The sequence below is a fragment of the Pelodiscus sinensis genome, chromosome 6, assembly GCF_052426305.1.
Source record: "Pelodiscus sinensis isolate ZL-2025 chromosome 6, ASM5242630v1, whole genome shotgun sequence".
Classification (NCBI taxonomy): Eukaryota; Metazoa; Chordata; order Testudines; family Trionychidae; genus Pelodiscus; species Pelodiscus sinensis.
In genome coordinates, this window is record NC_143057.1 from 73,717,010 (window position 1) to 73,732,150 (window position 15,141).

At 41.6% G+C, this 15,141-nt stretch overlaps 1 long non-coding RNA gene across 9 annotated transcripts in view; it reads left to right on the top strand.

Moving 5' to 3' along the window:
- Window positions 1-15,141, top strand: part of LOC149524169 (uncharacterized) — a 100,335-nt gene that overhangs the window by 1,159 nt on the left and 84,035 nt on the right. For 7 of the 9 annotated variants that reach the window (XR_016349911.1, XR_016349910.1, XR_016349906.1 and 4 more), the window contains exon 2: window positions 285-1,660. This is a non-coding gene — a long non-coding RNA (uncharacterized LOC149524169). The remainder of the gene's footprint in view (window positions 1-284; window positions 1,661-15,141) is intronic. The other 2 variants (XR_016349905.1, XR_016349907.1) reach the window with 2 other exon arrangements.

Consider the following 15,141-nt stretch of genomic DNA (forward strand, 5'->3'; position numbering starts at 1 on the left):
GGAATTAAAAGAAAATTATTTTGGCTCACGCAGAAAAGTAAGTTTTTTTGGGGGGGTTATTATTTAGATTGCTGTATTTAGATTGCTGTATGTTTCCAATTGAAACCCCCCTCTATTAAGTATTTTAATTGCTGAAAGTAAATATGCTTTGTATAATAAGCAATATAATACATATTGGAAAACGCAAATATATATTTATATATGTATATGTTCAATTTTGCTTTTTTCCTCCCATTTATTACCTAAAATATTCTTCCTCTTTTGATATTTTTAATTACGCTCAGTGACACTGGTGGAATTCTCGGTGTCGTAAAATGAGATCAGAAACCAACACTTTCCCCTGGACGGGTTATTATTAATTATGATGATGATTACACTTTCCAGCAGTGCTCCTTTCCAAGGCTGTTTAAACAGCCAGCAATGCTTCAATAATTATTAATAAAACACAAGTAAGTTCTCGTTTTGTTGTCTGGGAAGATCAATGCTTGTAAACGAAAGTCCCAGGAAGAGGGAGAGGGAGAGAGAGAGAGAGAGAGAGAGAGAGAGAGAGTGAAGGTTGGAGTATGTGCATGGGGAGGAGGAGGGGTTTGCTCTCTCTCTCTCTTCCAAATGTCTAGTAGAGGAATCGCTGGATCCGGCTGCCATCTAGCGGTCAGGAACCGAGCTTAGTAGCTGCAGCCAGCAAAGTCCTCAGTTCCCCCCTTCCTCCTCAGTGCACAAAGCCCGTGCCTTTTCTAAAGCAGCAGGAAGCCACAAAATGTTCTCATGACTTTTATTTTCTTTTTAAAGAAGCTGCTTTGGAAAGCAAGGAACCTTCTTCTCTTTTCAACGGCACACCTCTTCTAGCCTCCTGTCTCCCATCCCTTCTTCTCTGCAACGTCCCCTTAAGTGCCCTCTTTTAAATGCACTTTGGGTCGAATGTCTGTCTGTGGCAAAAAAGAAAACAACAACAACAACCCCCCCCACCACCTTCCTGGGCTCCCCTTAGCTCACATCAAAGTTTTAAATCAGTTTGGAAACCAAGCAAAACCAGCAAGAAAAGGGAATGCGAAATATTAGGAAGCTTTTTAATACGATTTTCTATTCATTAACAAAACAAGCACCTTAGATGTGCTTCGATAATGGGTTTATTTTCCTGTCAAGCCCACAGATGTAAGATTTTGAACAAGTTTGAGCGGATGATTTCTAAAATCAGAATAAACGGGTTGTTTTGTCCTGAAATAATGAAGAGATTTTCAATGAGTCCCCTGGCCAAGCCGCCCCTATTGTATATTGCATTGATAAAAAGGATGTTATTGACTATGCAACAGTGGACTCCTTTCCTCTCTCTCCCTCTTTCCAAATAAACTCTCGCTCCTTGCTCCTGGTCAGTGAAAAGGTGAAACGAATAAGATTAAATCAGACAAAAAAAGCAGGCTCTGTATGTATATCATCTAGATTTTACTCCCCAGACTGTGAAGAGACAAGGAGTAAAAGAGGCAGAGCAAGGCACAGAGAGGGAGAGAGACAGAGAGAGAGAGAGAGAGGGAGAGAGAGAGCCAGAGAGAAGGTGGACGGACCGAGCAGTTTGTGCTTGCTCCTTCTTGAAAAGATTTCCTCGGAGCCTGGATCGCTTCAGCTGGCACCCAGAACCGCGGTCAAAGCAGGCTTCACCAGGCAAGTACTGCTTTTTTTCTATTCTGTGTTTCTAGTGGGGTTAACATGGGAAGCAGCGTCTGTCTACATTTCATCGGAAACCCACTGTGATGGAGTTATAGTAAAGGAGTACTTTGCAAGGATAACTTTTGCTTCTAGCATTCAGGCTGCTTTCCGAGACTCGTCAAACAGCCCAACTTGAGAACATGGCCCGTTATTTCGGCATTTCACACATATTGAATCTGATTATAGGAATTATAGATGGGAGGTATGCAGAGCCTTCAGTTTTTAGCTTTTTCTTATGAGCCCAGTTTCTCCATTCAACACACAGATACAGAGATATGTGCTTGTTATCTATATACACTTTCCTTAATAAGGTAACACGCTTATGTTTACCTATGTGTATCTACGGAAATATTATAGACCCAACTGACGCATAAACACCCCTTCCACATAATTATTGAATAGAACTTTTACTTCCAATAATGTTGCTAGGATCCCTGCTACAGAAATGCAAGCATACTAATGCTCCTGTTTTTCACCTGCTCTGTTTGTTATTTGATCACCTAATGAAAAGATCGATGGCAACTTGTTTATCTGGGAGATAATGTCAACATATTAAAGGGGCAGCAGCAATCAGCTCCCACTGACCTGGGGAACAGACTACAATACGAAGAAAGCAAAAAGCAATTCAAATTGCTCTGATCCAGAGGTGTATTTGCACTCCACTGTAGTTGCGCGGACGGTGATGATCATTTTCTTAGAAAGAATCAGTTACCTGTATGTTCTAAAAGCAGATAGTATCAGGAACTGGGTAACCTACGTGAATGCGGTTTTGATTCCCGACGAAAGTCCCAGTTCCTCTGAACCGTTGTGTGAGTGCTGGGAAGTAGACTGAGCAGCTGAACTGGGGAAGCAGCCCAATGCCTATCTGATGCCTAGGTAAAAACAAGAGTCCCTTGACAAGATGCATTTCCACCCCCGACAAATTACAATAAGACTTAAAAAGGGTGACAACGTAAATGTAATTTGGAGATGAACTTTTACTATTTCTTAATTTGACCTCTGGGACCTACCAACTGGCCAGAACAGACCACGATAACAACCGTGCTAAGCTAGGACTTTCTCAGACTTAACCTTCTTTTGGCATATTAGAACTTACGTTCATAAGATGAGAACACAGTATGATATGTTACAGTTTGTTGTTGTGTGTTATTCTGGTGAAACGCAAAAGTGAACTGGGTTTTACTTTCTTCTTTTGCTTCTGTCTACACTCTTGTACCTTCCGGAAACAGAAGTTTATTATCTAGCTAGGTTGAGAATCTGTAACAAATTATAAAAGTGGGTTTTTTGAGGGGTGTGAGTGGGGGGAGTATAGGACACAATAGAAGTGATCTTTCATTATAAGAGCATGGGGCACGGGGAAACTGTGGGAGCTGGGAGATGAGTTCCTGATTTATCTTTATTCTGTAAGTCCTAAAATAAATGTTGAACACCTGTTTCACCTGCTAAGTCTTATATATTTATCTCTCTCGCTCTCTCTCACACACACACAGAGGCAAGACCGGGGTTTATGGGGACAATATCTATTTGTCCTGCCATCATAAGACACAATGAACAGTACTCATGTAAAACAGCTTTTAATCATCTCCTGCTCTTGTTAAGAAAATACGTTTTAAACCTATACAAATGCCATTTTAAAATGCTTTAAAATGCACGTACTGTAATCCCCGTTTGTCATAGATACACTTACAACACATTCAGAGAACTCTATTCAACGCATGCCTTGAATTTTACACTTCTGAGTACACGGACCTGAATTTTATACTGGGTTGTTTTGCCCCGGACTCAGTACATTCTGAAAACTACTGACAAACTGTATCTGTTATTGTCTGGTACCTGGTCAGTTAGTTAATATTCATGGTGCCATCCTCAGTGCCCTATTTCTCTTACTTGGTGGATTTGCAAATTAAATTATAATGAAAACATTTCCATGTCTTCCTCTCCTGCAACCCAGAGCTGCTTCTTTGCCAGGCCAAGTAGCCCATTGCTACAACTTTAGCCATCCTAGGACTATGTTCAGATTCCAGCTGGGTTGGGCCTCTTGTGGTAGTTGTGCCAGTCCAGGCCTTTAGAAAGAGGTGTGCCCAGAAAGGCCTTCTCTAACAGTAGTTGTTTTGGGGCCTTTATTCTGAGCCATGCCAGACATTTTTTTCTGTGCTGGTCAGGTTTGAATCACAACCTAGTTCTTTTAATAGTATAATAAAATATCTATCCACTGGATTTTGTTTTCATAACAGAAAATCGTCCCTTGCTTTGAAAAGTAGTTTTCAATGGATTATAATGACCTTTGCATGCACCTTGTGGCTTAATAATCCATTGTTGATTACTTGTCACTTTATTTGTGTTAGACCTTTAGCTCTTTCAAATTGCAGCACCTACCTGTGAAATTCTCTTCCTCCTTCCTACTGTATACTAACCTATGGATGCATATTCCCTGAATTTATTTACAGAGCCTCCCCTCATTTCTAAAATATAAAGTGAAGCATATTCTGAAGACAGATTCCCAAATCACTCTTAAAATTGATTTCTGAAAGTCTCCACCTGTCCTGATAATTCTTTCTTCTACTTTGGTAAATCACACTGAACAAAAATGGCCTTGGGGGAAAAGAGAAAAAACAAACAAACCCAGAAACCGTTATCTACATCCTGTAGAAGAGCCCTGACCAGAGATATTGAAAACAAACACACAAAACACTTTTTGGAGTTTAAAAAACAAACAAAAAACCACGAGCCTGTTTAGTGAGAGTGTCCACCAGAAATATCCAAATTCAGCTGGCTAACGAACATTTTCGAAGCCACGTGAAGACAAGTAGCTCTAGTCTGTGAGTACAACGTTTCAAAGGTTTCCTTTTAAAGGTGAGTTACCAATTAGTCTCTTCTAGCTTGCTATTAAATCAAGCCACTGATATAAGCTTAATTCCCTCCCCCCCCAAATTATCTTAACATTATTTTAGGCATTCTTGGCATAAAATGGAATGCCAGCAAAACACCTCCCAAAAGACAATCTGCCGTCATTGCAGTCGATCCGTAGTGAACACTCATTTTAGCTTGTTTTTCTCATTTGTTAGCTATCAAAAGTTCTGCAGTTGACTGCCAACCTGAAACCAAGGACTCTGAGTCACAACTTTGCGCTCTCTCTCTCTGTCTCTCTCTCTCTCCTTTTACAACTATCCATCCATCCATTAAATCGCAAAGAAATGCTTGCATATGCCGAAAGTCTGGTTTTTAATATATGTGCAGGAGTGTAAGGTGGAAAAATCCATACCGAGGGCCATTTATCTCATGGCGTAAAGGATCATGACAATTCCAGAGCAACTTACAGGAAAGGAAATTGATGACCTTTTGATGCAAATCAAACCTTTCTATATAAGGGAAATCCAGGAATCATTTCGCGCACACTAGTGAATCCAGAACCAAATATTTACTTTCGTCACGAATAAAGCTGCGTTCATTTGAGTGCTTGAAGCTAAAAGAAACAAATGTGTACACACCATTAACACGAGACTCTGTGCATTGAAACCCATCTGACCATATTTCAAACCCTTGACTTCTGTTAAGGATGATTTTGATGTTATTTATTATTCCAGCAAGTACAATGGGATAGGCTTTTGATGAAAAGTTGAAGTTTGGAAAAGAGTTTGAAAGTTGTTAGGTTGTCCTGACAATACTATCAACTGCACTATATAATCATTTCCCTTAAAAACTACCTGTCAAAGCTCTTCTTTCTTTTACTACAGGGATTAGTCCATCAGGAGTAGATTTGAGTCGGACTTTTCACAGACTAAGGACTGTTCGAATAAGTTTAAGTATCTAATGCCATTTTCATCCCTGTCCATAAGATAAAACATTGTAAAAATGTTTTGCTGGGGAAATACAGGAGTGCTGCTAGGACCAACAGTAGAGATACAATCACATGTATACCTCATCACAAGGGCGAGCTAAGTAATAAACCCGAGCATTTTCACTTAAACTGTCAGCAGTAAGATATGTTTATTACAGAGTATTCTATCGGTGTGCAAAGGGATGGCATGTGGTTTAAGCAAAGTTCAAATGAAACAGAATAAACATAACAAATCGCTCAAGCAGACCGCATCCAGCTGTAAATAACGGTTAGGTATTTTATTATGCTAAATATATTTTATTTACACATTTCTGGGGAATTAAGAGCAGGCATAGCCAACGATGTAGTTAATAAAGTATACAAAATGGCATGATCCTACCAAACTGGGTTAGAGTGATATGTTTTATTGTTAGTCCCTTGCACTGAATCTTCTGAAGCTGAAAGGGAAAAGGAAAGGGCTTTTGTCCGAGTTGATCCTTGGCTATTCTGGGGCTCAGGTTGGTGTGAAAGGGACGAGGAGGTCACTTGAAATCTCCTTTTATCTACTCCTATTTTCTCTCTGGATCAGCAACTTTGAATAGGCACCGTCTAATCGCTCGTAATGGAAGGAAACTCTGAGAACCACGAAAACGCCTTTACTCTAGAACTGCAAATGTGAATGTCTACGTATATGGGTGTGTAACTGTGTGTGTGTTACATATAGATATAGATATAGATATGTATTGTACTTATGTTTATATGTACTTTCTGGACACACATACACATATCCAGATACACACATAAGTACACGTAATATAAAGTTTTAAACTGACCGTTCTAAATCATCGCCTAATTGTTCTTCTTTGCTGCCCTTTTCGACTACTTAGAGACAAGGAACTTAGTCCTCATCAAGTGGATATAACATGGGTGTAGGCTTATGGTAGAGGCTATTCTTTACAGTACAAATACCTCCCAATTTTAAAGTCTCAATGACCTTTGTGATTGAAGTATTGGAACTGGACTGTAACTGTATGGTTATGGTAATAACATAGAATGACAGTCCACAATTATTTTAAATTTTATCCGTAGTTCACAATATTGTGTGTGTGTGTGTGTGTGTGTGTGTGTGTGTGTGTTATTAATATTATCAGGCCACGGAGTAAATCGGAGAAAACCCTCTAAATAGGAATATGAAATATTTGTGAACCAAGATTTTCTTCCACAAATACATATTGCCTGAAGTTGGGCAATTAATTACAGTTTACTGAATTGAGAATCTCTCTATTGTGCTAGCTGAAACGGAAGCCGTTGCTTTTTCCTTTGAAACATTGTTCATCCCTCTTAGATATGTTGTAAAAGACCGACGACAAATATTAACGAAGTGTGGAGTTGTTAGAAAACATAAAAGCTTTGCTATAGAAGCGGGGCAGTTTCCAGTTCTAAGCAAAGAACTATGTCGGCTGCTCTTAGCCCCTCAGATATTCGCATTTCTTCCTGTGTCCGGGATGCTTCAGCTGTAAATTCCTTTAAGTATATACTTTGTTGCTAAGGCTACAAGTTCCATCCCAATACGCAAATCTTCTCCACGGCAGATCCAGCTCAGCCCTGGGCAGGAGTCTTAACTTCAGAACCCTGCTTCAAACTCCTTGGCATGCCTCCCTACTAAATACCTGCTAAAGTCGGCTGTTTAAAATGAAGAGCTAAGGAGCCCTCCCCACTCCTCTCCAACGATAGATTTTACTGGGAGTTCTGGTGAATAGAAGAGAAGAAGGAGCCCACTCCAGTAAAGATTAAATTAAGTAGAAGAAACCCAGCCGGTATATATTTTGAAGCTCCGGTGGGGCGTCAAACCGATGTTTAACGCATTTTTTCCACTCACTGTGCACAAGTCCTGAACATGTAATGCCTTTTAATTTTTTTCCACCTTCAGGAGGCAAGTGTCCGGATTGCTACAGCGAAAGGGCTTTGAAAAACTCTCACACTGAAAAGTAAACGCACTCTATTGTTAAATGAATGGGAATTTTATTTCCCTTGATTAATCTTTGCTCATGCTTTGTCACGAGTAAACGGACTGCAGTGTGTTAATCAGACCATCCTATTTATTTGTTTTAGAGCTGTGGGCTAGGGGGGGGGGAACCCCTCCACTCAGGTATCCCCAAATGCAGAGCGAGAGTTGAAAAGACATACGAAGTAATTTAGCAGCATTAAACCTCCCATTTGGCTAAACTGCCTACATTTCCTGAATGGCTGAGGAAATATTGTTTTAACAGACAGTCTTAGCATAGTGGACAAATGTTTATGAGTCGCTGAACCTTCCAGTATTGACTGAATTGAAGGCGAGATGATGCTTAAAAAAAATCAGCCCCAGAGACTCCGAAAGCCTGATCGAAAGACTAGAAAAGTTAAGCATTATTTGGTAAACGTCTGTAAATGCAAATAGAAATGAATAAATAAACCTCAAACCAGTTAGTTTGGGTGTAGTAGTTTAGCAGGACTAATTGCAGACAATGGAGCTGAAATGACTTTTCCAATTAGCTGCTGGTTGGAGTTTAGTTGAAGGAACTGTCAGCTCCAGCGATGGGTAATTGCTTTATTGCTCACAAAACTATCATCTATTTAGAACATATGTGCTAATTACTCTGGATGGGCGTTGGAAAAGAGACTATAAATCTATTAGCACTTTAAAAAGTCTACGGTGCTTGTAAGCAACCAAACTCTTTAACATGTTAAATGCAAGGCAGGTTTCTGTGATGGATGAATACCTCCCCAGGAAAAAAAAAAGCCCCAGAACTATATATACACATATATATGTTTTCAACTTCAGGTAATGTGCTGTTGGCTAACAGTGGTCATTTCCGATGCAGGGAGGCAACCTTTCTATACAATAAACTAATGCAATAAATCACTGTCATAAAAACGATTTTTCCTCTAGCTTTACACTAGATTTTTTTGCAAAAAGATTAGTTTAGAAATCTTTTAATTGGATTACTCTGGAAAATTAATCTCCTTTAGGCTTGCTAAATTTGTGTACCAAATATTTTGAATTAATTTAGTGTCACCGAAGGTACCTGGAATGCCTATTGTTAAAACTGAGAAAATGGACAGGTAGAAAAGGTAACATTTTAAAATACGCATTCATATGCTCTCAGAGCATTCTATGAATATTCATGGTGATGTATGACGCATTATAGCGCATAAAACTGCTTCTGTAAGGAGATAAACAGAACTGGCTTCTGGCCTGCCATGGAGCAGGACTATAGTATAGGAAAAGGGAGTTTGCAGACAGCGTGTAAAGTCCTGTTCTAGCACAATCATTTATGGCAATGAGTATCAGAATTTCCCATAGGAAACGGACACCTTTTCTGAAACACACACGCAGGTACGCACGCTTGCCCTACTGCAATTAGTTCTCTCAACTCACCGCACTTGGAAGAGCTCAATCCTCTGCTTTCAGGGAAAACCAGACAGTCTATTTACGATTTGGAAGAAACCAGGTGCTTTTCCCCATCTACTCCAGGGTTTCCAATTCTCTCGAATCTCGCATGTGAAACCTTTTCTCAGAGCAAGAAAGCCGACCTCTGGGAACACGATTGCCCTGATGCAAAGTTTGGTTGGTGGATCCACCGCCCCACCACCCTCGAAAGAGTTATTTAGGAGTTTGGTGTTTGTAAAGACCATCTCTCTCTTTTTTTTTTTACTTATGGGCGTAAGTGCTTACTGATCTGGTATAGATAATTGACTGCCCCTCAAACCTCTCGCCCCAGTGTTATCTACACCCTGTATTCCCAAGTGGATTGTGTGCAGTCAGCCAATTTCCGAGAAGACCTGTCTTCCTTCTTTCCTGCGCATCAGGGTAACAGCATCTTGAACCTTTCCTAACATATCTGTAGACGTGCTTCTTTCTTGGACTTTTGAAGGAGCCTGCTACAGCGGGTCTGTCTGATGTAATTTTCGGAGTGAGCTCACACTGTCTGTATGAAATGGGATACCTTATTTTAAGCGCAATTTAGCTCTTAATAGCAGCCCTGTGAGGTGTGGTTAATTGGTGGGGATAAAGGCATAATGACTTGACAGCAAGGTTGTAATGATACTTTTGGGGGGGGGGCACTGACATGACACGTGGCAAAAGAGCAATAAAATGGGATTTTCTGAAGGAAACAAACGTGTAATCTGCACTTGATTATTTATATATAAAATAAAGGTCAGATTAGGCGGCTTTGTCTGGCAGAAATGGGCGTGGGAATTCTATATAGATTGCACCGCTATAGGTAGTAGAAGGGTTTCTTTCCCGGGTCTGTGGAGCAGATACACAGAGGTGAGTTCCACTTGGCTGAAGAAGAAGGAAGGGGATTTTGGTTACTCGGGCTGTGCAGATGAGCAATCAGTGTAGGCTGAACAGAGAGTGGATTGGAGTAGCGAAACACCCTTTGATATGCTGAATTGCTTTAGTCCGGGCAGACACACCTCTCTCCCCAAGAATGCAAGTTTAAAATCACTAAATCCCACGTCATCTCCACAGTTTTTTAAAGTTTAACTAGAATTTGCCATTTCAGCATCAACATCACTTTTTTCCCTGTATTAAACTAAGAGCTACCGAATGGGATTAGGTATAGTTTGCAAAACAAGTAAAACAAACACGTGTTATACATTGGCTACCTGGAGACAAGGGCATACATAAATATACATTGAAAGTATGTACGAATATGCAGTCATACACCTGTATACGTTCGCGTACGTGTATGTGCCCAGTTTACATCTACATACAGAAAGTGTGTGCGTGTGCAGTATACGTACATGTTCATGTGTGAAATGTGTGTGGGGTGTGTGTGTGTACGCATGAGTGTGTTTACACAAACACAGACACATACACATCTACACCCAGAAATTATATATTTGCTAAACAATCCTCTGAGGTATAATGAATATAATTTCCATTTTATTAATTCAATCAATTCAATCATTTTCTCCCCGCTGCAATTTTTCCACCCTCTCTCTTTCTCTCTCTCTTTTTTATTATGGGCTGATATACATACTTACGAACCACCCCAGGAAAAAGTTGTATTGTCCCCTCTCAAGCTAACATACATTGAAATAAGCCCTCTCCCTCAAATATAAAACTAAACTTAACACTCCTTCGGGGACAAATCGCTCTGTCCGCGTTTGTGGGTATCTTCTGCTGTGCGTGGGAATGGTTTACAGTTTGGAAGGTTCGACCCTTGATTTTTCCAGCTTTGAGTTCCCTCTGGAAGCGGAAAGAGCAATTACTCCGCATTACTGTACATCTTTTATTGCAGTGATAGATCGCAGGTGTTTCAGCTGCTGCTATTGTCTGCCTCGCGCCCGGAGCCCTGGACTAGGGAGAAGCAGCTGCAAGAAAGTCGTTAACCTTCGCTGGACCAGAGGCGCCGCAGTCTTAATAGCTTTGGCGGCTACTTAGTCGGAGGGAGCCAATCCTGCAAGGTGCTGAGCGCCGACTGGGGGATACTGAGTTCCACAGCTTTCGCTGACGCCCAGCCAGGGGCTCAGCGCTTCCCAGCACCGGGTTCCAGAAGCCACATGTTGGTGTGACTCAGGGAGCAGCCCTCTCTGGGCAGGAGTGAATTGAGCCAGGTGCAGAGGCCGGCGCAAGGGGCGGCACCTGCCCTGAGCTGGGGCGCCATTGGCTCGCTCTCAGCCAAAGCCATGCGCTGCCCTCCCTGAGGATGCTGTGGGGCTGGCGGATCAGGCCATGGCTTCGGCTTCCACCATCCAATCCAAAGCCCCAACCCTTTTCTCTCCCCTCCCTCCAGCGTATGCACCGTTTGGCTCGGATCCTGCCCCAGGAAGCCAAAGGGAGTTTTGCCATGGATTGCAGTGGGAACTGGTAGGCGGGAGGATGTGTCGACCTTGCTGTCCCTCCCTGAACACAAATCCAGATCAGACTTCGGTGTAGTTCTTACGCGGCAGCTGCAATGTTAACAATTCCAGGCAGAGATGTTGGTATTTTAGCTTGGAAAGCTATACCCCTATTAGGGCCATCACGTTTTACCTGAAGCTTATTCGTCAAGCTTTGTATAGGACACGTAAAGCCAGTTTCCACGGGACATGTGCAGAGGAGACTGCTTCCTTCCCCCCTCCCCAGGGTTTTATAAACGCAGAATGTAACTTCACAGAGCAAATCCCAGCAGTCTGTACCCTAACCATGTCTCCCGCCCCCGGAGAGCTAGCTGTATTTGTCCAAATGAGGGATCTATATTGTGTGGGGGCGAATGACAGTGAGTCTATACTTTGTGTACATGTGTGCCTATAGGGTATAGCTGAAGGCATAATTTTCTTATAGCCATATCCTATATTATAATGCTACATATGTGTAAATATGGCAGTATGCTTAGCTATGGCAGTAGCCCAACTTGGGAATTAAGCAGTACATAAAAAACCCCAACCGGCTCTCATATGCATTGCACTCATACATACATAATATGCCATGGACGCAGAACTAGATCTATAACTAGATATGTGCATGAGGAGTCAAAATGTGGTATATAGGAAGCAGAGCTCTTTCTTATATTGATTTCAAGAATGTTTTACATCATATAACAAACATGCACCGTGACTTGTAAAACAGGCAAAATGAAGAGAAACCAACGATGTATGTTTTCGAACTAGAAGTAGATATAGAATAGGAATAATTTTTTAGACATGGAAGCAGGTACAAAATGAGGAAAACGGAATAAATACATCAATCATGAAGCAGACAAAGCTTGTGATTAGATACAAAAAGCTTGTGATTGTTTTTAATTTACCATATTTAGTAGTCCTTTTGAAAGAAAGCCAGGGTGTTCATTCGCAATGAGTTTCAAAGGGGATGGTGAAGGCAGCTTGCTATGCTGTAGCCCCTTGAACAGCATTACACTGGGTCATGATGACGTGTGACAACACAGGGGCTGCTTACTAGTGAATAGCGTAATGCCCGTGGAAAGTGGACCAAAGTCTCCTTGGCAATTCTTACTCATACATCCTGGGGGACAGTTTTACATTTGTGACCCGTTGATTGGGAGCCAGTTCTGACAGCAGGACACACGAAGCACATGTCTGAAGCCTCTTACGTGGAATGAAAAGGAGTTTACATAGGATGGGGGGAAAGGGGAAAATCTGAAGAGGAGACCAGTTGAGGTGCAAAGCACTTGACAAAACACCTGCTGCATATAATTAAACAGGAGGCTCCTTTCTTTTATAACCAGACTGGGGGAAAAAGAGAAACAAATGGCTGAACTCTTTATTTCGTAGTGCAGCTTTATGGTACACTGCAGTATTATTTAAGTATTGTACACATTTCACAATCCTTATTAGGATAGCTTCCTATCAGATCGTACCTTAAAGGGAGCTTGTTGCCCGGGTCTTAATGATTTGCGGGACTTATTTCAATATACGGACTTCTAAAGGGTAAAGGAGATTGCGACCTGTAAGTAGTAACAAGTCAGGCTTAGATATTAATTGAGAAACACCGAGAAGTAACAGTAACACTATTTCCTCCAGCAGTCAAGCAGAACAAGAAAATATATGTGGTTTGTAAAACCACTAACGGAGATTTCCTTTGAAATTCCTTCAAATATTTATCAGCTGCAAACACTTGTCTTTCAGTACATCTGGCAAAACTGGGGGATCTAGTTTGTTTTTAAAGCAGCTCTCTTTAAAACTAGACGCATCGGGTTACTTTTCCAATGTACATTCCTCCCTTCTTCCTAACTATATGTATCAACAGGTGTCTTAATTGGATAAATGAGTAAGCACTGTTTGGATATTTTGTGAACCCCACCGACTATTTTTGGTGTCACTTCGCTGTTTATATTTACACAACGCAAGCTATTCCAGATTAGCTTTCGTAGCCTCTAAATCATTTTCTTTGGGAAATACAGATAACCATTTTTTAAAAAATGCTTTAAATACATGGGAGTATGTACCCGTGAGGCCCTTCAGAGACATTTATCATCTCCCCAAAATATAGAGATGCTATTTATCTCGCCAGTCGTACAATGAAGAGTATTTTCCTTGAGATTCGCCAAAGGAAAATCATTCTACAAGCCAAACGGGTTTGCCTTTTGTGTTTTTTTCTCCTCACTGATAACGCTAAACTGCTGATCCAGATGTTGTAATAAGTGCACTGAATGTGTGAGCAGGTTATGCAAGGAAGAGTGACATTGTTAACAGAAAACATCTAATTAACAATGACTTCATTTGATTGGAAGGATGAAAAAACCTTTTTAAATCAATCCAGATTTAGTGGCCTAAGCACAGCCAATTTATGAATATGGAGACTGAATTGAATCTGCTTTCTTTCAAGATGTCATTTGAGGGGTAATAGCAAAGGTGAAGTCATTTAGTTACACTGTGGAAACTTTTATAGTGCCTTTCTTGGGGATTTAATTCAGTGCTTCTTCATTTTATTAGGAACAGACTGAGTCCATCAACTGCACTCTCCATGTTTAGAGGCATGACTGCTTGAAGCAATTAGACTCACCAATTAGCATACTTCTAGTGACCCCAGCAGCAGCACCAGGTCCTTATATTATCCATCTCTTCGCAGCAAGGGAAAACTAGACTGAAACATGCATCCTAAGTGTCCAGGGTGGCGAAAATCACACCCAAGCGGACTTCCTAAGTTACTACTTAGCCCTTAACCCGACAGCCTTCCCCCTGGTTCAGTAATACCACTGCAACTCCTCCACTGAGATGTTTATAGCCCCTTCGCACACATTGTAAATGGAGCACTTCTGTAACGTATGAACAAAGTAATGGCGTTTCCCCCTTGGTTTCAGTACTTGCTAGGAACTATGCCAGGCAGGCCTGGGAGAAAAAACACTGGACGGGTTGGCTCATTGTGGAGAACACACCGAGTAACCAGGGAGTTACTAACTCGTAACAGCGATCGCTAGGAAAGACCATGGCAAGAGAATGCAAACAATGACAGGGCACTTTTTACCCAAGGCTGTCACCGTCGTTAACAAAGAGGGTGAGGTCAGCTCTTTCAGTGGACCAACTTTTGTTGGCGAGAGGGACAAGCGCTGGAGCCACACAGAGCTCCTCTCCGGGTCTGGGAAGGCCGCTAATTAAGCCTCACTTCACTCTTGTTCGGAAATTGTATTAGCCACGTCTTGCAGACGAAGACGCTGTAGCAGCTAGAGGTTAAGTCACTTGCTTCGGGTCACTCAGCGAATTGGGAATAAAACGGGTCTCAGACACACATTGCTTTCACCATTACCTACCACTCCTTCCCGTCCCCAGCCTGGGCTTCGGCTGGTATGTGTTAAGTGGCCTGACTCTGACAGGTGAGAGCAGACACTGTGGGAGTCCTTATAGGATAGGGCTCCACTGAGTGCATGGATTCCTACTCTGAAGTCTCGCCTCTTGAAAGAGTCTGTAGATGACCCACTCTTCGGTAGGAGTTATTTCTGGAGGCGAAGCGGTAGGCGCTAAAGAAGACACCCTTTGCTTTTCGTGAACAATAAGTGACAGAGTTGGCCTTGAAACTTTCCAGCACCAGGCGTTAACCCCAATCCTTTAGGTCCGTAAAGGAGGAGCAGCCCGTTTCAACTGAATGAGCAACAACTCTGGCGATCTCGATCTTTCCTAGCCTGCAGAAAGTA